Source organism: Dama dama, chromosome 26 (assembly GCF_033118175.1).
Source record: "Dama dama isolate Ldn47 chromosome 26, ASM3311817v1, whole genome shotgun sequence".
NCBI lineage: Eukaryota > Metazoa > Chordata > Mammalia > Artiodactyla > Cervidae > Dama > Dama dama.
Genome location: NC_083706.1, coordinates 47,674,261 through 47,696,944, shown reverse-complemented (window position 1 = coordinate 47,696,944; position 22,684 = coordinate 47,674,261). Strand labels below are relative to the sequence as shown.

General features: G+C 37.5%; 1 protein-coding gene across 1 annotated transcript in view; it reads right to left on the bottom strand.

The window, feature by feature from the left end:
* The window catches only part of ARID1B (AT-rich interaction domain 1B), a 416,979-nt gene that overhangs the window by 169,011 nt on the left and 225,284 nt on the right, over positions 1–22,684 (bottom strand). The gene's annotated exons all lie outside the window — the stretch shown is intronic.

The following is a 22,684-nucleotide window of genomic DNA, read 5'->3' as shown; positions in this document are numbered from 1 at the left end:
GAATCTCGGGAATGCTGCAGAGCGAGAGTTCCTGAAAGCAACACTCAGGAAAAGGCAGGCAGAGTCTAAGCAACAAGTTGTGAAATGATGGCAAAACTTCAAAACTGCCTATCAGACTCACGCACTAGAAGACAGAGCTCATTAACATGAATTTTAAGAGCTGCATCTAAAATAAGATGTGTACTGATAATTACAGTTTTTTAAACATAATTATTCAGTCTGGTCTATAAAGCATTTGATGATTACAAAATGCCAGTATATGGTGGAAAAGGGCAAGGAAAGAAAGCAGCAGAACAAAGAAGAATATTTTCTTAAGTGTCTGGGGAAGACAGTGGGGGTGGGGCAATAATATCAGACTAGCTTGGCTTCACTGTTTTTTATTATTTTCTTTTATTTATTTTTAACTGGAGGATAATTGCTTTACAATATTGTGCTGGTTTCTGCCATACGTCAACATGAATCAGCCACAGTTAGTTTTAAACATCTTAAAATTAGGCATTTGTAGTAGGCACTTAAGTAGAAGACACACAGGCCATCCAATGTATCTTGCAATTTAAAAAAAAAAATTAGATTTTTCCCTGGGGGGGAGGGAATATAAGATCATTTCAAATAAGATTGTCATCCAGTATGAAAGGAAAGGGGTCAAAAAAAGAAAAAAAAGAAATGAGGAAACAAACTGTTCCCTCCAGTTGGCTCACTGAATGTTAGGCTCACCACAGCCTGGTCCCTGACAGAGACGGTGCACGAAGCAGAAGAAGTCCTGAGAAGACGAGCGGCCTAGTTTCGATGAAAAAAGTATGTTGCTGATACCAAATGTGATTTTAGAATAAAGACTGAAATACTGGATAAGTACAGCACGAAATCATTTTAAGAGTCACTGAGAGCATGTCTGTTTACACTTAATTTTCCAAAGCTAACTGTCAGACTTAGAAAGTAGATCTTATTATAGACTTTAAGAAAAAAAAAAGGAGGGGGGGGTTCAGTAATTTGCAATTTACATATGTTTCAATTTCCTAAGTTGGGGCTTTCACAACACTAGGTTACTAACTCCAAATATTTTTACATTAAAGCTTCTAATCAACATTTGGAGACTTCAAATGGAAAGCACAAGCAACAAATTCACCAAATCTTAGCTACACAATATGACGTTTACTCTTGAGTTATACACATACTTCATATCGGAATACCTCAGTCTTAGGTACATTCACTCTTGATTTGATATTTTAATATGAATAGAATTGTTTTTTAAAAACATATTATATGTTTAAATCTGCAAAAACCATATCCAGAGTGAGTTCTGCATTTGCTTAAGAAAGAAAATTCAACAGCAAATAGAAACTTGTATAAAGATATGGCTTTAATATATTTGACAACCTGAGATGACAGCAAACCAAAGCTTTCAAGTAGAATTTAGGAACTCTCCAAGAAGCTTTGTCAGTAGATAGAGACAAAGACAAACCTTGGGGATTGGAGTAAGAGGGTGGATCTCAAAAGTCAGCCTTATCCCCCACCCTAGTCAGGAGGCCTCAACATGATGTTCTGAAACTCCTAAGTATGAACTAGTTTAACTAAAGCAACTTTTAAAAATTTATGGTTTGTTCAAAAGCACTATGGTTTAAATACATGTGGACTTTAGTTCAGTAACCTTCATATTATCTGTTTCTATAAGATTTCAATTGTAATACCTATAAAAAACTGCTGATTTTAAAAACATGAGATTAACCTTAATTTAATAAAAAAGATTTAAATTTAAATAGATTCAATTTAATAATAATAATAATAATAAAAAACCAAAGGTTTTCATGCTGTATCTAAGAGTATTTTTTACCTAAGTTGGAAGGAATCCCCCTCTAGTGGGAGTAAGGGAGTATTTCAGCCTTCACACATGATTTTCAGGTGGTAGTAATTAAATTTCACTCTCAACAGAAATCAACTAAGTTTTCTGGTTCTTTTATAATAAATTTCAATCTTTTAAAAATTAAAATAAGATAAGTATTTTCTATTGCACAAGCCTAACACCTATAATTCCTATAAAAAGCCAGAAGTAGATTTGTGCTTGTATGATGGGAGTTACTATACAAGCATCATCAGCAAATTTATATTGGCTATAAAGAAGTCTCAATTTTAAGTTAAAACAAGAATGTACAACTGAATGTACAACACAGTACATTCTCAGTGTAAAGATTTAAGAATGTAGTAGGAGGATAGAGTGCTGACTGTCTGCATTTACCTTATTAACAAAGACTTTCTGGATATTTACTGCATGTTAGGCATGTACTCAGTACTGTATGAGATAAAAAGTGAGTTTCACTAAGATATTATTACCTGAATGAAATGTATTTAAACATTCACTTTGAAAATAAATTCAAATTCAGAAATGACTAGATGAGATCGCTCATGGTGTCATTTTTCTTTTTAATCTTCAGTTTAGGGAGTCTTGTGGCTCAGCTGGTTCAGAATCCGCCTGCAATGAGGGAGACCTGGGTTTGATCCCTGGGTTGGGAAGATTCCCCTGGAGAAGTGAAAGGTTACCCACTCCAGTATTCTGACCTGGAGAATTCCATGGACTGTATAGTCATGGGGTCGCAAAGAGTCAGACACGACTGAGCGACTTTCACTTAGGAGACTTGAAACTGGCAGTACCATCAAGAGAAAATGTCACAAGTTTATCTAAATTAAAATTAGGATGTGATACCCAATGTTCTCCTTCTCCACACAGATGCTGTAACAAGTGCAAAGATGACTCAATACCGTAATGAGAGGCATACGTGATATCACTGGGACAGAGAACTTGTCAAGGGGTCCTGAGGTATAAACCATGAAGGGATCTGTGTGGGCATCCCAGGTGGCGCTAGTGGTACAGAACCTGCCTGCCAATGCACGAGATGTAAAAGATGCGGGTTCCATCCCTGGGTCTGGAAGATCCCCTGGAGCAGGAAATGATAACCCACTCCAGTATTCTTGCCTGGAGAACCCATGGACAGAGGAGCCTAGCGGGCTACAGTCCATGGGATCACAAAGCGTTGGACACGACTGAAGCGACTGAGCACGCACGTGTGGGCTAATACAGCAGAGACTTCCTAAGTACAGGATGAGGCCCTTTCCGTTAAACTATGCTTCTTTCGGATGATGCTACAATCAACACTTTATAACATGAGTGCCTAAAAGGATTCCATTTGTAGAGAATTCCTAAAATCACTGTGGAAATTCAATCTGCAAAGTTCAGAAGCAGCTACACCATTCATAGTTCTTTCATTCTAATCAAGCAAAAAGCCTTCAATTGGCTTTTCTCTCTCCCAATTACTCTAACAAGCCCTCCCTCTGCCAAAATTAAAATAAAACACTTTAATTTCCAATCATTCTATTAAGAAAATTGGGAAAATGTGAATTCATGAATTTGGAAGCAGGAGTGGTTGTACCTTACCCTTTCTCAATCACTTTCAAAGCCCTTTCCACACCTCTAAAGCAGAAAACACAAATATCTAGCAGCATTTTCAAGTATACACCACTATATTTAAGACAGATAACCAACAAGGACCTCCTATACAGCACAAGGAAGTCTGCACAGTATTCTGTAATAACCTAAATGGAAACAGAATTTGAAAAAGGAAATATATATATATATATATTTATATGTATATATATATATATATATATGTAAAAAAAATAAAACTGCCCAAAACTATGTTCTGTTTTATAAGAAAAAGAAAAGATCTTAAAATCAGGATCACACTATCACAAAAAGAAAGGGAACAAATGATGATGATTTACGGTCACACACAAAGATTCTTACTCATAATTAAAGGAATGCAAATTAAAACTTGTTTTATTCCATTTTCTCACCACAGATTACCAAAGATTAAAAACTTAGATGTTAATAATATTGACAATGATGTGAGAAATCACTCAGATCATGGCCTTGCGCTGATAAGAACATATACTGAAATAAAGCTCAATTTAGCAACATCCACCAAAATGTGTATGCATGTGATTAGGCATTAGCCCAACAATTCCAGGATATCCAAGCACAAAAATAAAGATATACAAAGTTGCTTACCAAAGTTATCTGTAACAGGAAAAAGGTGAATACAACCATCTACAAAATGTTTACCAACAAGGGGATTTAATAACTTCTCATGCAGCTAAGCCTAGAATATTATACTGCTATTAAAAGGAGGTGAATCTGTCTGTGTAGTTAAGGAAAAATTTCCCCATGATGTCACATAAAGTGAAAAGAATCAGAACAGTGTACATTCTAAGATAACATCTGTGTTAAAAATAAAATGAGATTCAGCTATATGATTGATAGACTATTTGGAAAAGATACGCAAGAAATACTTTAGCGACTGCCTCAAGGAAGAGATCTTTTTTTCATTGTATATTGTCTCACAATATAAAAATTTTTTTCACCAATATGTGTTTTTCTTGTTCAATTTAAAGGAATTAGTTAATACGATATGCAAATGTAACATTAAGAAGCATTCAATAAATTACTCAACGTCAGTAACAAGCATAGAAATGTAAGTAAAAGTCTTACTCAATGCCTGTGTGCACAACCAGAGCCCTCAACACTTGTGTGTGTGTGTGCTTGCGTGCTCAGTTGCTTCAGCCATGTCCAACTCTCAGCGATTCTATGGACTGTAGCTCACCAGGCTCCTCTGCCCATGGGGATTCTCCAGGCAGGAATACTGGAGTGGATTGCTGTGTCTTTCTCTAGGGGATCTTCCCAACCCAGGGATCGAACCTACGTCTTCTGCATTGCAGCCAGATTCTTTACTGCTGAGCCACCAGGAAGCCCAACACCTGTGATGGGTATGTAAATAAGACTAGTCTTCCCAGAATATAGTTTTCCATTATACATCAAAAGCCTCAAACAAAAAAACAAAAAACAAACAAACAAACAAAAAAGCCTCAAATATATTCACACCCATTTACCCAACAATTTATTTGCTAGAGAAATCTTTGTGATCTGATTTATGATCAAGTGTTTATATATTAAGTATGTATAGTATATCTTTATTTAAAATAATGACAAATTAGAAAAAAAGCACAAACATAGGGAATGGTTCAAGTATGATCTATTCATATGATAGACCATTATTTTTTTACATAATCATGAATAACTCAGCTTTCAAGAAATAAGTTTATAAATGCTTTTAACATGCTAAAATTTAAAAGCAGGAGTAAAAACAGAAACTTGATATTATAAATATTCAAATCTATTCATTTGTTCCCACCATGCCTTCTAGAATATGTGTCATGCTGGGAAATGTCCTGCCCATTCCAGACTTTATAATATTTCTTCATGCTTTCTTTTAATACATTCCACTTTATATTTTTTACATTTAAATATTTGATCTATCTGTAATTTATTTTGAAATAACAAGGGGAAAAGATGACTCAGCTTTAATTTTCCTTTAAATAACTTATTCTGTGATGCAGAATAATCCATTATTTTCTCCAGTGATCATATATACCATAGCTTCACCATAATTAAACATTAACATAAATTTTGCCTGTAATTCCAGGTAGGGATGGGAAAAATAAAATTATCCATGATGCATTCAACCCAAAGGCAGGTGGAAGTGAGAGGAGGAGAATCTGATGCAATCTGCAATCACAGTATTTGTCCACAGTAAATTACTAAGAATTCAGATGCTTTAAAAAAAGAATTTTTGCCTAGATTGACGTTTAAGGGGTAAAAATACTACTCTAAAGAGTGCTGTGTCTCCTTTGGTTTATCCAAAAAGACGACTATACCAACTAGAACACAGTTTTAACCAAAAGAAGGAGAAGCAGACATTAATAAACAAATTGATCTCCAAATCCATGCTGCAGGATTTATGACAATTTAGACTATAGGAATAGCCCTCGGTCCCACACCTCTCTTCTTCTCCCTCTCACGTAAGCACACAGACAGCTCACACTGGGTTGCAAAGGTTTAATTTTAGCAAGCAAAGAATTTGTTTTGTCTTTTTAAATACTGCTATTATTATTACCACTATTATCATTATTATTTACCTTTTTGTAGTCTATTTAAAAAATGAACACTTAAGACATGTAAAACCCTGACATCATTCTTCTCTTATTATTCTCCTCATTCTCCTTATTAGCATGTACAGGCCATATGACAGCTCAAGGACACAGCTTGCAGAAACTGCTAGGTGTTTGGTTAGTTGGTAATGGAACTCACAATGATGCCTTCTACTGTTAAGTGCTCTGAGTAGAACATCCATTCTCTGAATGCATTTAAAATTAACTAAAAACTTATATAGGAAACAATAAATATTAATAACAATGATAAATTTCATCTATGCAACCAAAAATCATTTCTGCTCTACTTAATACAGTGTACTACAATTTCAAGGCAAATGATAGATACGTTATAATTATACTTTTCACTGCAAGTGTTATGTTCACAGTGTCTTCTATACTAGAATGTTAGCTGTATCTTCATATCCAGGCTGTTAAATTTAAAACAAAGGTGGTGAACATTGTGGTCACACTCCCCTTTCTAGCTATGTTCTCTAACTGGGTGAGGATACCTTCACTTGAGATTCTCAAAGCAGTTACAAACTCATGATACGGCTCAGAGAAAACAGACCTTGAGTATAGAACAGTGTGCAAAAATAGCCATCACTATGCAGGTGGAGTCAATTTCTCAAATCCTTTAGTCTGGGCTGGATATGTGATTTGCCTGGATCAATAGAATACAGCAACAGAAAGCAGAGTGTACCACTTCCAAGTCTAAGATTCAAGAGGCAACGCCTACTTTTAGCCAGCCTCTTGAAAGTCAACCAGCACACGCATGCTAGTTAGTCGGAGGATAAGAGACAAATGGTTCTGTTACCATGTCACCCTAGCCATGAGCCAGTCAACGTCACGAAGCCGAGAGAGCCATTTAGCAGATCAGGATAGCTAACAGCAGAGAGGAGAATGAGACCAGAAGAAACCAGGAGAACCACCCAGGCCAGACTGGCAAAGTGAAGGATTATGAGCTAAAGAAGTGCTGCTTGTTCTGAGCACTAAGCTGCCAGCTCGTCTGCTCCGCAGCACAATTAACTAAGGCTCTCAGGTGTCATATACCTGCTGGTTGAGTTCCAGGCTAGAACATTACAATACAACAGGCAGTTCTGAAAGTGCTTACAGTGTCTACACAGGCAAGTCCCTTCTCCATCTCCTCTCTCTATTTGAAACTTCTCAAGACCATAAAACACTCAGTTCCTGACGGTGGTCCACAAGAAGCTCAACAGAGTGGCTCCTGCCTGCCTCTCTGATCCCCAGTCCCGACACTCTCCTCCTCACACAATGTTCCAGCTAAACTGGCTTCCTTTCTGTTCTTCAAAATGGCCCTCTCTTACCTCAGAGCCTGTGCACTCGCTGTCCCCGCCTCCTGGAACGCTGTGCTATCAGATCTATCACTGGTCCTCGAAATCCTCACACCCCAGTTTAAAGCTTCTCTCCTAAAAGAGCTCTTCTCCCTCTTTAGTGTCACCACCTGAAATTTGCTTGTTTATCCCTTTACTGAAATGTAAACTTCACAAGAGTAGGGACCTTGCACATGTCATTCATTGTTGTAAGTTTTTTATCCAGAAAAAAAGTCTGACATGGGAGAAGTCCCCGAAATATTGTTGAGCAAATAAGTAGGTATGAATGAATGTATTGAGGACACAATGAAAATATGAATACATATTTATATACCACAATTTGATATAGCTCCATGTCACAAGTGTAAGATCTATCAAGATTGAAAACATCCTCCACCTTATATAAATATGGAAGTTAAAGTCTTATGTACCATCTAGGTGACAATATACATACTTGCATTACACACTAATGTTATGAAAAATAAAAAGTCAAAATCCAGTTTTACTATATATAATGATGGTATGTACGCATTTGATACATTTGTCTCTCTGAATGTGAAGTGAAAGTGAAAGTCACTTAGCCATGTCTGACTCTCTCTGACACCATGGATTATACAGTTCATGGAATTCTTTAGGCCAGAATACTGGAGTGGGTAGTCTTTCCCTTCTCCAGGGGAATCTTTTCAACCCAGGGATCGAACCCACGTCTTCCACACTGCAAGCAGATCCTTTACCAGCTGAGCCACAAGGGAAGCTCAAGAATACTGGAGTGGGTAGCCTATTTCTTTTCCAGATGATCCTCCTGACCCAGGAACTAAGCTGGGGACTCCTGCATTGCAAGCAGATTGTTTACCAACTGAGCTCTCAGGGAAGCCCTTTGTCTCTCTGGTCAAGAGTAAATTTTAATTTCCTTTACAAGGATTAACTTTTTAAAATTGATGGCAATAAAGTAAGAACACTGCTCAAAGACAGATATTTTATCCCTATTGTTGAATTAAAATGTAATCATTCTTTTAGAATTGTATTTGTACTGAGAAATGACTATAGTAAATATTTCATAAAGAACACAGTTTACAATCTTTTCAAATTTAATTTTTAAAAGTAAGTTTCGGTAAAATCTGAGCTCTGCACTTAAGTGGGTTGACCATAGCACAGCATGCGGTAGGAATGCCCTCCTTCATGTTGCAGGTCATCACTTGAAGGATACTGACAGACATGCGTTCTATAGAAGAATAAGGTTAAAGTGGTCCCAGGACCTGCTTACTCCATAGGGGCCTCCTTGAGATCAGAGTACAGTAGGTGCCCAAGTGTAACCCTACCAGTAACGTGACAGACGGATGTGTAGATCTGGGGCTATACCAGGAGAAATCACATGATATAAAAGTTAATCATTTTTATACTCAGTGTTTATCAAGAAATATGGACTATGGCATTATAAAATAGACATATATATATATTCATGATTTCCTTTGGCTTTTTCTAATGCAATAAGTGTATATAAATAATGTAAATTTGTAAACAAAACTTCTAGAAACAGATCATACTTTCAATAAAAGCAATGCTTTAATATTTACCTTTAGATCTTTCTGCAAAGTGTATTTTGTTAATGTAGAAAATTATCTACAGTAAAACACTAATTATTCACCACATTATCATTTCTTTGTGATTGCTTTTCCTATATTCTTCAAGTTAACATCTTATCTTTTTTAAATAAGATTTTCTACACAATTGTCCTTAGGTTCTAGAAGATGTGATGAAGAAAAATACAAAAGCTACAGGTATCCAGGCAGTTCAGGTGTTAGTTTATTTAGACTTTATAACAACTGAAATACTATTATTTCATCTTACATTGTGTGATATTCCTTTTGAATTCTGTTATAATTCAATGCAGTTTTAAGCAATACTTTCCTATTTAAATAAGTATCTACTCATTCATACATAAATTGATATAAAAAGCTTATCAAATTTACAACAGTCTGAGAAATTTAAATGCTCTAAGAACATAAGCCAAAAATATAAACTCTTCATTTTAATTTCATAAAGAGGAAAATTAATTTTTAAAAAATGACTGAATAAATCTACTAAAATAAAAGTTAAAAATTTAGCAAAAGTACTGTTTGACCATACTTAACCCTCTCTCCCAGTCCTGCCCACCATTAAGATCAAACTCAGAAAAGAAAGCTGAAAAATGTTATACAATTAGTATTCAAAAGAGGTGCTGTAGACACATAGGCTGTGGAGACACACAGATAAAGCAATTGTAAAAGTTAACCACTCTGCCTGGGGTAGCAGATGCAACAAAGATGATTTTAACTGATTAGATGAGAATGAAAAAGTATTTTCAAAACAAAAATATTTGAAGGTCAACAAATTAAACTTTTCTCACTGCTTCCATAGGGTGCTTGTACATTACTAATTTGACTGCCAGCCACCAGCTTCTTTTCCTGCTGCCCTCTTTCCTGTCTGCATGTCCCTAGCCCCCTAACTCCGTCACCAGGATCTGCATGTGCAAAAAATGAAATATGAAAGAACATCTGTTCACCCTAAAACACTTCTAAAAAGTAGGCTGGTCTAAAAAATATTGGAATAGTGATTACAATCAGACTACTATCACAGCGTATCTTTAAGGTCTTTCAAAATATAAACTATTTAAGACTATCTTGATTATCAAATTGGAACAGAAAGATAATTCAACCAAAGAGAAAGAAAAGAATGTAAGGTTCATTATACTTAAATTGAGACACAAACCTTAACTTTTTACCTTAAAACTAACTCGATGGGACTTACTTTAAAGAATCTACCTACTTAATTTGGTAAATCTAGTAACTGTATAACTAAGAAAGACGTCTTTAGAAAAGACATCACTTTTTAATTCTTTTCATTATCTAAAGTGCTATTAGTCCAAGATGAATTTGTCCACACCAATCGTCACCTCAATTGTTCTCTCACATAAACTGTTTAAGATATTCTTATGTGCAAAGGGCAACAATAGTAAAAAAAAAATTTAAGCAAAGAGTATAAGTATGTGAAGGAAACTGAGGTTAGTACAGGAAGTTCTGGCAGAGGCAAACTGAAGGGGGGAGAAAAAGAGTTGAAGTTTTCAAGGCAAGCAACTAATAGCATACCACTATTCCTGTCTGCCCAGTCTTTCTCTCTCCGAAACAAGAATATTGTCTGAAAAAACACTGCACAAGAAGAAGAGGAAGTCTTCAAAGACAGGTATTGGTTGTGTGAAAAAGCTTTGCTACCAAGTTTACTTTCATGCCTTTTTGAGTTCAAAACTATTCAATATTAATCTTCTATAATAAAGGGCCATAGAGGCCTTGTCTCTAAAGAATCTCCAATCTTAAAAAAAATGTTGGTAATTCCAAGACATGGGCATTCTGATGCAGAAAAACATCAGGGAGAAGATAATTACAAACCCTTATCTGCTCACCGAAGAGATGAATGCCTGAGGACACAGGCTCAGGTTAGACTGGAAACAACCAACAGAAACATGAAAAGACACAGTTTCCAAACAGACTGACCCAGAGGAGAAGGAAGATACCACTCTTGTTAGTGACACTCTCATTGCTACTCCACGTCAGGGACACATCTTGATATAAATAATAAAGTCACTTTCTAAAATACTGGCAGCATATGATTACAGTACTCTCTGGAAGAATAAATTTGTTGTTTGTTGTTTTAGTCACTAAGTTGTGTCTGACTCTTTCAAGATCCCATAGACTATAGCCTGCCAGGCTTCTCTGTCTATGGGATTTCCCAGGCAAGAACACAGGAGTGGATTGGCCATTTCCTTCTCCAGGGGATCTTCCTGATCCAGGGACTGAGCTCACGTATCCTGCATTGGCAGGTGGATTCTTTACCACTGCCACACCAGGAGAGAGTAAAATACCAAGGAGGAATCCTCTGGTCCTACCATAAACAGCAGTATCATATGGCAAAAGAAAACATGAGCAATTTCTTCAAAATCATGGGATTCAACCATGAGAACTGATTTTTGAAAAGTAATCTACTGCAGCAAAATAATAAGGTAGTCTTACAACATGATCGAAAAATCCCACTTTTATGCATTTACTCAAGAGAGGTGAAAACATGTTCCCCTGAAGACCTGTATGAGAATATTTAGAGGCTTTATTTACTCACACTGTCAAAAGCTACAAACAATCCAAATGTCTATCAACTGGTGCATGGATAAACGAAATTTCAGACTATATCTATACGATGGAAAACTACTCACCAATAAATAAGGAACTGATTCCTGATATAAGCAACAAAACGGATGCATCACAAATGTACTAATACGTAAAAGAAGCTAAAGCCACACTCAAAAGGCTACCTACTGTATGCTTCCATTTCTACGACATTCTGGAAAAGACGAAACTTTCAAGAAAGAAAACAGATCAGTGACTGCCAGGAGCTGGGTGACCTGGGAGGAGCAGTGGAACTTTTGGGGTGATGGAAAACTTCCATTAAAAAGGTTCTGAGGTTCTACTAGAGTACTATTCTTCACATATCATCATAGTAGTTAATGGCACTCAGAAAATGTTACCATTTCCAAATATGCAGATAAGAACTAAAATAATATTCCAGAAAACCATCCTCAAAACACCTGTGATTTTCATTGTAGAGTGCGCCTTTTTTCTTTTTTGATAAAGTGTTCCAGATCATAGGACTGAAATTTTCAGGTGATAATTTCTAGAGACTTTTGCATGATTTGGAGTTAGCTAGATTCTTCTTGTGGTAGGGGAAATTTGAGGTTTTTGAAATGTTCTGGTTAGGCAGAAGTAACTTTAGGTTAGTTTTTTAAAACTAAAAAGTGATTGCGTTTCTAATGAAAACTTTTGATATTTAATACAATTGCATATAAGTTTGAATTTCAACATGACAACCAGCAAATCAACTTAAAATCAAAAGTACAGCCAACAGTGAAGTTAAAGTAGTATGTACAAGTTCAGACAAGAACAGTATACAATCTTCAGATATGAAGTATAACACTTAACCTCTTCGTAACAGTACCTATAGCTCAGAAATGCTGAATTCAGTTTCTAAAATTCAAATCTTAAAAAAAAACAAAACCTCTTAAAAGGCCACATGTTAATGCTTATTTTGTAATCCAGCTCCAGTAACTCTAGGAGATGTGTTGAGAAAATTCAGAGTTACTGAGCTTACACCATGAAACTACTTTCTACTTATAAAGTAGCCAAAAGCTTGAAATACAGTCTCAAAAGTGAAAAGCTTGATTTTTAATGTATGAAATATTACTCTTGGTAGGCCTTTCAACACCGTTAAATTAAGCAGGCTCAGTTTTATTCATACAAATTCTTCAGCTTTTTAAACAAAAATGAAGTCTCTGAAATTAAAAATGTACAACCAAACTTAAAATTAATCAGTCAAACAAACACATAGCTACTTGGCAACCAGGAAAAAATTTGCCCCTCTCCCTCCTAGCCAGGGATATTTGACAATGTCTAGCAACATTTTGGTCATCACAATGGGGGTTAGGATGGGATCTGCTCCTAGTAGCTCATGGTACTGCAATGAATAGGATAGTCCTTTTACACCAGTGAATTATCTGGCCAAAAATGCCAGTGGTGCAGAGGTTAGAATCCCTGGTCCAGATGGGAAATTCCAGCTATTGATATTAAGGAGCATAAGCACAGGAGGAAAAACTGTGGTTCAAATCTTGATTTTATTAACAGGAATACAAACAGTGTTTGGGATGAAAGCCACTTCAATTGCTGAAACAGTTAAACTGCATTATCATCATATTCATGACAGAGGGCTATAGAGCCAAGGTTTCCACAGAGCAGTGGTTTTAGTACCGCTGAAGTACAATGCTATAAAACAAATTTCTTCCAGAAAGATCGCAAGCTCAGTGACAACTCTGCATAGGTGGATAAACTTACTCATAAAATATGTGAGCTCAATGCCATGTTTTATTTAAAAAAAAAAAAAAGGAGAGTTGTTACCAATTAATACAAATTCACTTATTCTATAAAATGGGGAAATGGGTAAAAGTCAAAAGTAAAAATAAACTGAGATAGCTAAGGCCTGTTAACAAATGTACATGCAGGTGTGTGTACGTTCACATGTGTATATATATATATCTTAGATCTAAAATCTAAATGCAAGATTAGTCAAATCAGACATTTGCTTGAACTCTCACTTAAATCTATTATTTGCTTTAAGACTCCCTTTGAAAAACCTGGAGGAGTGTAAGAATCTCATACTCACACTAAGATACTAGGGAGGCAAAGTATAATTTCATAGTTTGCTATAAACCAGGCACATGCTCAGAGCAAACAGAAACAAACTTGGAAAGAGTGGGCACAAGTGATTATCCAAATCGGTATGTCTTTTGTGCTGATACCTAACTGTTAGGATTTTTGAAACCAAGACTTTATGATTAACAACAGAATGGTGACTTCTAAATAAAGTTTGATGTACCTATAATTTCAGATGTATTTTTACTGATGGGATTAGGGGGTAATCCACCCAGGGACGCCTTTCTGTTGGGGCTTCCCTGATGGCTCAGATGGTAGACCCAGGTTGGATCCCTGGGCGGGAAGATCCCCTGGAGAAGGGAATGGCAACTCACTCCAGTATTCTTCCCTGGAGTAACCCATTGACAGAAGATACAGTCCATGGGGTCGAAAAGAATTACACAGGACTGAGTGACTAACATTTTCACTTTCATGTAACCATGGAATATGCTGCTGGGAGGATGTGAAAGCAGCGAAATTGTTTTTTATTCAATGCATGTTATATCATTTTTAAATTCCATCAACTTACATGAAAGGGTTCATTTTGTTGTCTTTTGCAATTATGGATATCATTTTTGAGATATATAGAAATTAAGCCTGTCCATTAATTCAATATCCACAAAGTCAGAGAGTTAAAAAGCTTGTCAACTCAAAATTCATTTACCAGAACCAATTTCACCACTATTACACAAGACTGTAGCTCAAAATCTAAGAAGAGCTGTTACCATGACCCACTGATGATCACCAATAAAGGCTTACCCTAACACTATACTGTGAGGAAGTGTTCAATAGCATACTCTAGTATATTACTCATTCCTTTTAACAAAATACCTGAAAAATATTTGATCTTACTTAATTTAAAAGGGAACTGGCAAGTTTCATATGCAGGCAACTATGATCCAAGTTAGAAACATCCCTGCTAGGATTCTAGCAATTTTTACAAAATCTTGTTTGTATACACAATGCAAGGGAAAATATTATGCATATTCATCTGCCACAATAAACAGTATAAGGCATAAAAGCAAATGGAAGGTTAATATTCAGAACTATTCAAGGCCATTTCTCTTAAATTCCTCAAGACACATTTCCTTGATTTCACCTCTACATCAATAGTGATAAATTAACTCAAAACTACATTCCCATTATAGATCATCAAATTAAATTCCCAGAATTCCAAGATTAAGTTGATTTGCATATGACAGAAAGCAAACATACCAAATAGTAAACTATTATTGTAAACAGCATCAATGAGTAAACAAGCTTTACAAATTACATATCCATAGTGTAGAATAAAAAAATTTAAAAACCAACTGGCCATAGTTGATTGCTATTGATTGGATTAAAAGCATGTTTTAACTAACCTACTATAGTCTTACCTAAAATGACATTTAGTTTACTTGAAAATGTCCAAGATCTCGAAACTGCAACATTCTACTTAAAACTCCTAGAGAAGGTGATCAACCAGAACACTCAATCTAAGTCTTCACGAAAAAGAAAGGCTAAACAGCAGAAACAGTATTTCAAAAAGCTTCCAGCACTTAATTATGAGCAGGAAAACACGTGCAGTAGCTAAAACTTCACAAGCTTAGACCTTTCACAGCTTTTAATTTTTTTTAATTGAAGCACAGCTGATTTACGTTAATTTTTGCTGTACAGCAAAGTGACTCAGTTACACACATATATACATTATTTTTTATATTCTTTTCCATCACAGTTTATCTCAGGATATTGAATATAGTACCCTGTGCTCTATAGTACGATTCTATTGTTTACCCATTCTGTATGCAACAGTTTGCATCTACTAACCCCAAATCCCCAGCCCATCCCTCCTTCACCCCTCTCCCAGCTTTTAAAAAAATGCTGTGAGTTGGTTTTCCTGCCAAGGAAGGTGGATGAGCATGTACTTGGCTCCGAACAGCAGTTATGACACAAACGGAAACCAAGTGCCTGTCTAAGCAGCCCTAGCCTGGGTCAGCCTGACTCCTGGCAGCACTGAAGTAGCCAATGGTGGGGGCCACCCCGCCCCTCACCCGCGGTCCAGCTGAGTTCTCATAGGGCCTGGGCTTCAGGCTCCACCCGCCCTGTCCACAGCACGGCCCCGCCCAATGTTTGGCAGCTCTGCGCTCTGACCCCGCCCCTCGCCTGCCGCCCCGCCCTATTTTTGTCAAGTGGGTCCGAGTGCCGGCCCCGCCCTGTTGTTTAGAGGCCTGGGCAGTGGCTCTGACCTTCCTCAGCTCCTTCAGTGCTTTTCCACCATCAGGCACTCAGCTTTAATCATGCAAAACGAGTTGCAACTTATCCAGCCCAAGAAGTTGGGTGATGCTGTTCCTTCTGGAGCGGAGGAGGAAGAGGGGTGAAAAGAGAGACGCAGCAAAGGAAACGGAAAAAATTAAAGCACACAGCTTTTGGCAAGCCAAACTGGTGGAGGAGGAGAAGGTTAGGGGGCAAATGAAGCAATTCTGAGTGGAATTGGGGCCCGAAGTGACACAGGAAAAACGCTCTCTGCCTTCACCAATCCAGCTGGTGTGTTTCGTTTAAATGTTAAGCTGTGTCAGCAGAAACTTTACAGAACCACGTTCGACAAGGCACTTGCCACCTCCTGCCTAGATTGCCAATTTTCCGGCTCGCAGAAAGCTCCAGAGGAGGAACCCAGGGTCCTGCCAGTCCCGGGGAAAATGGCCACGGAGGCTGGGGCCCAGGCTAGTCAAGCGGGAAGACACCCCCCTCCCCACTCCGCCCCGCCCCAGCACACAGCTCCCGCGGGGAGGGCAGGCGGGGAGGGCGGGGCGGAGGCTGCCTGCCGGGAAACCTGGAGCGGTGGGCGGGGCGCGGGGCCTGCTGGGAGCTCCCTCCCCGAGCTTTGTTGCACAACCTCGCCCCAGCTGCCCTGCCCGCCCCACCAAGGCTCCGCCGCGGAGGCTCTGCCACCGCACCTCTGAGCACACACAGGATTCCCGGGGCTCCGCGCGGGCACCAAGGGAATTTCTGAACTTGCTTAAATCTTTCCTGTCCCCCGCCCCCACCCCAAACCCCTTTCAGGTTTCCTTGTACCTTCTTCCTAAACATCGTCTGTTTTGTCCTGAGTGCCAAATCGAACCATTGGGTGTATTATTAATTGCTCAACATATCTTGGTTATGAAAACGAAAAGAACAAATGCAGAGTTGTTTTTAATGTACAGAAAAACGAAAATAGTCTTATCAGGGCTAGTGGCTGGAAAGAGGTTCTCTCTCCCTCAAATATTCCATACTCTCCAAAGTCAGACTTTGGCAACGAATAAAAATAATTAACTATTAGAGTGATGAATGATTAACTCCGAAGCTGACAGGCAAGGAAAGAGGAGAAGCATGAGGTACGCTGGAGCCAGAGCCCGGGAGAGCCACGGAGAAGGACCAGCGCTAGCGAGGAGGACTAGCAGGGCCGCACAGGAAGCGACTCCAGCTCAGCACTTGCTAGCATCGCTGCGTCTGAAAAATCACCCGTAACACGCTTTTTAGAGCAAATGTTTAAAGTTTTAGTTTTCCAAATGTATATTTAACTACCAAATTCTACAAATAAGCAGCATTCTGTCACTCATTAAGGTTATATATAATTTATAACATAAATGCTGTATTATTCCTTTTTGGAAGAAAAGGAATCAAGTAGATTACTAGAACAAAATATATACAGCATAAACATATCATTAATGGGAAAAAATTACTGAGCTATAAACAAGAGTTATGTGGAGGGAGGTAATAATGGCTTGAGGAAACAAGAAAAATTAGAGACACAAGATTAGTTTTGAGGAAATTTTTTAAACAGAGTTTTAAATCATTAATGTGTAAGATTATGAATTTCAATTTGAGTGAGAGAAACGGCTAAAATTAGGTTTCATTGTTTATATGAAACCATTTCTCATTTAACCCTCCCTAGGAACAATAACAGAAAACAATCACGATGGCATATAGCTAAGATCAAACACAAGGCCTTATTCAAATTTTAAAGTTTAGGGTAATATGAAAAGATGATGTTCATTAAATTTATTTTGGATTTCATCTCAATTTAAAATTACATGATTATTACAACATTTTACCAACACAAAAGATTTGCCCACAAACCTTTTATTTTTTAATTTCAAGTTATATCCCTTATGAAGTGTCAAACTTTTATAAGGATGTAAAAGAGTAACATGTAAATAGTATAAATGCTGCTATCTACAAAGATGAAATACAAGAATTCAAAGTATTGAAATCCATTTTAAGTAAATTCTTCATCAGAGAAGAAATGTTCAAAACAATTATACTCATTCTATTTATTTCTGAATGTCAATAATTTTCCTAAAACCTACTTTGCACGAAATGGTTTTCAATTTTAAAGTTTTCTGAAACCGTAAGTCACTAGCATTTCCTTAGTTACACATGCACCATTCCCTCCTTCATGAAATTAGTCTCTCCCTCCTCCTGTCCCTCTCACAGCTACTTTTTGGTCTACGGTTTCTTTTCAGTTTTCCAAATTATGTCCGTTGGTTGGTAGGTAGGTACTTATGTATATATGTATTTCTGTTTCCATGCACACACACACATTAGAAGAAAAAGGAAGGGGGGAAAAAGTGCTTAAAGGGACCCAATGAGACTTTCAGATAGTTCTAATGAGATAATGACTACTGTGTGACAGTAGTCAAGATGACGTCCTAGTTTTCAATTTGCTGGGCTGAATGATAGTAAGGTTATGTCATTAACTAGCAACTAATGAGTTTGGTTTGGGGTTGTTTACTTTCACATGCTTGTGGTACACCCCAAGGAGGAGACAGCCAGCTGGCAGCAGGAAGTACACAGGTCGGGGCACCTTTACTAAAGAATGTGAAGTCATGGGCAATTAGATGGTAACTGAGTTCATGGGAGTGGATGACTGAGCTTATTATATATAGAAAAGCATACAGAATCAGAGAACGGAGCAGCCTGAAACAGAACCTTCATGGGCGTCCATCTGTAAAAGACAAGGTCCTCCCACTGCTGATGGAAGCAACAGCCATGAGGCTAGGAATGTTAGAGCCTCAGCACTGTTTTTTTCTCCACATTGGAGGGAGAAACAGAAATTGAGAGCTTGGGCTCAAGCAAGACTATCAGGGACTGATTGTAATTCCTCCAAGCACTGGCCTGCATGCTTCTCAGCATCTCTGCCTCAGCTTCCTCATGTAGAAAGTACAATGACAGGACAGTTGTTACGAGAATTAAATAGCACCTGCCTAAAAGTTAACTTTGCTCATCATCCAATCACTCCCCACATCCGGATTCTTCAGATCCATCCTAGCCGCTATTCCTGTTACCTGTGCCTTAACTGAGTGCTGCATCTCCCCTTTAAAACCTAAAATACTGAAACAGGCTTCCTCTACTCCAGGCTTTTTCCCACCCATCATCTTTCACAGCACCCCATTGTTGTCTTCAGCAAACAACAGATTTGAACGTGTCACTCTGCTAAAAATCTTTCCTAATATCAAGAGAATTGGGTTCAAACTCCTTATCTTGGGGTAAGAGCCATGGGGAATCTCATTGGGGATCTGTTTCTAATCTGCCATTCAGTTTCATCTCCCTGTACTCATTTAATGACTTGTCTGCTGAACCTACTGTATTTTTTTGGGGGGCGGGGGAGGGGGCGTGGGAGGGGTTGGCTGTATTCCTACAGAGCCCTTCACTTTTCCTATAATTTTGCCCTTTTGAAATCTCCATGCTTTCTTCCAAGACGACCTTCTTGATCTCCTTCATTAGAATTATTGCACTTTGTACAGTACTGGATTGGGTTGATATAATTTTATATGTAATCATGCATGTCTATTTTTCTCTTAGATCTCTGAAGGCAAGGTCCATCCATTGTGTATTTATGTATGTCCTCCTACCCATAAAACCCCTAGAAGGTGTGCTACACATGGTAGGTACTAAATTAAGCAAAAATTTTTAAAAAAGAGATAAATGCTAGGAATCAGACATTCTTATAACTCTCGCGATACAAATCCTCAGATTAGTAAACAGGAGTATGGTTGAGACCTCAGTGTTCTCTCTCTCATATGCAGACAGGCAATCATTAAACAACTGTAGCGGGATAAGTATGTCTAGGAAGTAGGCAGTTTTCTTTATCATCATAAAAGAGGTCATTTTTTAAATTTACAACTTAATTTGGAACATTTTGTTCCCTACTAATAAACTAAGTTTTCACTTTCGATGTTTACGCTACAGACATCAGCACCAGACAGAGCTGGAGCTGGGTTTACTTTCAGTTTCAAAGCTTAATCTGAGAAGGTGAGACATTCCTAAATGTGTGATCCTCTTCACCTGTGGACTGTCCTCTGTAACAGAGTTTTGTTTCTAGGTAAATGAGGTCTGGTCTCGGGAGACAGACCGTAAGAGCTATAAGCAGCAATCACCTAGAGGAACATGATATTTTTTTTTTAATGGGGATCATTTTTAAAGTCTTTTTTGAATTTGTTACAATATTGTTTCTGTTATATGTTTGTTTTTTTGGGGCGGGGGGGGGGGGGGGGGGGCGTGGGGGAGGAATTGCAAGGCATGTAGGATCTTAACTCCCTGACCAGGGATCAGACCTGCACTCCATACACTGGAAGGCAGCGTCTTAAGCACTGGGCAGCCAGTGAAGTCCCATGAATTTTTATCTCACTGGAATTTCGGCTAGCATGAGAAATTCCTAAAGTAACAAATACTACTCTTGGATTCCTAATACAGTGTCAATCAAGTACTTACATTATAAAATTGACTACCTTAAATCCCTTTTGGAACAAAAAAGTAAAAAATGTGTTTTATAAAATCCAATAGTTATTCTCATAGAAATTACAGCCCATACAAACAAAAACAACTTCCTGTGATCCTCAATAGATGGTTTTACTGATTGCAAGTATTACTTTTCAGTAGCTCAATACATTTATATTATTTCCCCAATTTGCCCTTTGCAAAATTCTCTGTAATCAACAAAGGTGGTTTTAAAACTCATCAGAATTGTTGCTTCCACACTGGGCAGTGACATCAGAAACAAGAGCAATCACTCACTAACAAGTCCACAAGCAGGAGCAATTCATTTGGGGTAAGTGCAGGGTAGTGAGGGTGTATTTGGTGTAGATTAGAGTCACGCTGTCCAATAGAAATATGCAACCACATATGTAATTTAAAATTTTCATGGAGACACATTAAGAAAAAAGGTGAAAGGAATTTAATAATATGTGTTATCTCATTCAATAAATCTGAAATATTGCCACTTCAATGTGTACTCAGTATAACAATAAATGAGACAGTTTACCTTTTGCATGCTGTCTTCAAAATTTGATGTATAATATATAGTTGCAGCACATATTTTAGACTAGCCACAGTTCAAACACTCAACAGCCATACTGGATAGGAACAGATATCTTGGAAAAATAACAAAACTATGTGGAACTGGATGACATAGTTTAAATTTATACTGAGGTGGACGTCTTTTTAAAAAAACTAAAGACATCACTGCATAAAGTGTGTCAGTGATTCCCTTACTGATATGGAAATAAAGTACAAAACATTAGAGGAGGATCTATAACGATTAACATCAAAATGTTTGTAATAATGTAAAAACAACAGCCAAGTGCTCAAGTATATAAATTAGTCAAATGTCTTCTGAGAGACAGAAAGGAAGAAACCATTTCTCCTGACCCTTCCCTAAACCAAAGTAGAAACATGTTTCCATCTGTGAGATGCTATCCCCAGAGGAAGTCTCTCACAGCTCTATCAAGAGGCTCTGATCAGCCTGAAAGCATTTTTGCTGACTTAAGGACAATGAAGATGCAGGAATCCGGTCATAATCTGCCTCTCATTCTGAGGGGTGGGAAGAATGTAGTGGTAGGATGGAGCTAATGCTATGACTGGCACAGTAAGGACAGTAGAGCATTTCCTACAATTTTACTATCATGCTAGGGATGAAAGTAGTGAAGGGAAGACAAAATGACAGCAAATGCCAATGTTAAGATAGGCAGCACTTGCTAAATTCTAAATCAAGAGGACCAAATGCTTCCAAGAGAAACAGGCTGTTGAGTGCTGGGTTCTCTATCAAGGGTAGATGCCTTTTAAATAAATCTAACCAGCTCCAAAAATGTCAATTTGAAAATCCTTTCTTCCTTACAGATCTATCATGGACATTCTTATCACTTATTCACCACCATGGCTTCTGACATCAAACATTTTGATGAATCCTAAATCTTTATTTCCTCTAGTTGAGGTCCAGGACGGACCAGACCTCTCCAACTGCACACTGAACAGTCTCATGAGAATGTCTCTCAAAATCCTTGAATTTAGCAAGTCAAAAGCTAAACTAATTTTCTCTTATCATTCCACTGATCTCAAACCAACTTCTGTATTCTCTGTGTTCTCTGTATTCTCGGTAATATTCTGTATTCTCTCTAACTAACTACCAGTTTGCCTGAGCTCAAAACTTTGTAATTTATCCATAACTCCTGATATGGCTCCATCAGAAATCATACTACCCTCTTTCTCTTTAATTCAGGCTCTCATCAACTCTTTACTCTTCAGGGCACATTTCAAACTTAATTCCACAAACACTGTCTGCCACATATGTAGCAAGTATTGTGTGAAATATTCTTCATATAAAAGATGCACATGACATCAAATATCATCTCTTCTTTCCCAATCTTATACCTCATTTGGATTAAGCCAACTCCCTCTCAAAATACTGAATTATAGTGATCTGACTATTTGTTTTTTACTTCAGCCTGCAAAGCTTCCTATAAGATACAGAACAACAAATTTTACTCTTCATCTTTTTATTCCTGGCATAATACAGAGACAGCAAAGTCTCTGTATTGACAGAAGGCAATCAATACATTCTGTTGAATAACTGAAATAAATATTTGGTTTATCGCCCTTTAGTTTACAAAGGAGACTTAACTGTTCCATTTGTCATACCATCTATAGGTTCATACTGAACTAAAAAGCTAGATGATCACCCTTCTATCAAAAACTTGTTTAATGGACTTGATAACATCATCCCACACTATATTGTATAAAGTAACTCTTGTCAGAAAT